At 50.1% G+C, this 1,473-nt stretch overlaps 1 pseudogene; it reads left to right on the forward strand.

Annotated features, from left to right (window-relative positions):
• Nucleotides 1-364: 364 nt before the first annotated feature.
• LOC116460407 (teratocarcinoma-derived growth factor 1-like) lies at nt 365-906 on the forward strand (annotated as a pseudogene).
• Nucleotides 907-1,473: the final 567 nt, after the last annotated feature.

The following is a 1,473-nucleotide window of genomic DNA, read 5'->3' on the forward strand; positions in this document are numbered from 1 at the left end:
GCCAGTCCCTGACGCCACTGGATGGCAGGAGGGGGTAGAACTCAGCATGCATGCTAGGTGCACTTAGCACCAGGGAGCAAAATTAGTGATGGTCACTCTGGCAACTTCCTTACCTGCACTATTCAAGCTGGGAATAGATTTGCTTCAGGTGCTCTGGCTCACAGGCTATCAGCAGCCCCTTTAACTCAGAAAAACAAAACAGATTTGAAGCACCGACCAGAGCTCCCAGCTTGCAAGGGGACGAGGGATCCAGAAGGAGCCACTCTGCCATGCATCCGTGGAGTAGCCAAGCAACCATCAGCATTCCCTCCTAACTAAAAACAATCAACAATTCTCTCTCTCTCTCATCCTCTGGCCTGCCCAAATGTTCAGGGGAAGATGTCAGAGTGTAATTTTGATCATGGCCATTTCAAGGCCTTTGAAACAGGATTCGTTGCCAGGTTGGGCCACCATGAACTTGCATATTCACCTCAGGAGGCCTAGCCTTCAGAGATGACAGCATTCAACCTCAGGACGAGCCTGCAATTCGCCCACGGTCTTCCCAGTATATCCCTTCCATGGGGATACAAGACAGTAAGGAGCTAAACAGAACCCGCTGTCTGAATGGGGAACCTGCATGCTGGGGTTCTTTTGTGCCTGAGCCCCCTCCTTCTATGGACAGACCTGTGAGTATTACATGCACAATGAGAGCTGTAGGTTTGAGTGCCATGACACCCAGCTGTCCAGGAAGTGTTCCCTGTGTAAATGCTGACATGGACAGCTCCGCTACTTGCCTCAGGCATTTCTACCTGGGTGTGACGGCCTTGTGATGGAGGAGCACCTCCAGGACCAGGACTCTAGAACCGCCACTGTCTGCATATACCACCTTTTGCTGGCATCTGCCTTTCTATACAAAGTTGCTATTAATCCACATTTACCTTTTTCTGCAAATACAAGTTTAGATATCATGCAAATTTCACGACCAGTAAAGGCTGCTGCTCCAATGTTCTGACTGAAAGATGATTGTTTGTTAGTTGCCTTAAGATAATGAACACCTTTCCATAATGGTCTGTAACACTTCCTTACAGTACCAACTACTTATTACCTCTGCCCTGCCCTCCCCTGAGATATTACTTAAAAAAAAAAAAAAAAAAAGAGGCCGGGTGCAGTGGCTCACGCCTATAATCCCAGCATTTTTTTTTTTTTTTTGAGATGGAGTCTCGCTCTGTCGCCCAGGCTGGAGTGCAGTGGCGCGATCTCGGCTCACTGCAAGCTCCGCCTCCTGGGTTCACGCCATTCTCCTGCCTCAGCCTCTCCGAGTAGCTGGGACTGCAGGCGCGCACAGCCATGCCCAGCTAATTTTTTGCATTTTAGTAGAGACAGGGTTTCACCATGTTGGCCAGGATGGTCTCGATCTCCTGACCTCATGGTCTGCCCGCCTCCGCCTCCCAAAGTGCTGGGATTACAGGCGTAAGCCACCGCGCCCGGCATAAA

The sequence above is a fragment of the Hylobates moloch genome, unplaced genomic scaffold (assembly GCF_009828535.3).
Source record: "Hylobates moloch isolate HMO894 unplaced genomic scaffold, HMol_V3 SCAFFOLD_20, whole genome shotgun sequence".
Classification (NCBI taxonomy): Eukaryota; Metazoa; Chordata; class Mammalia; order Primates; family Hylobatidae; genus Hylobates; species Hylobates moloch.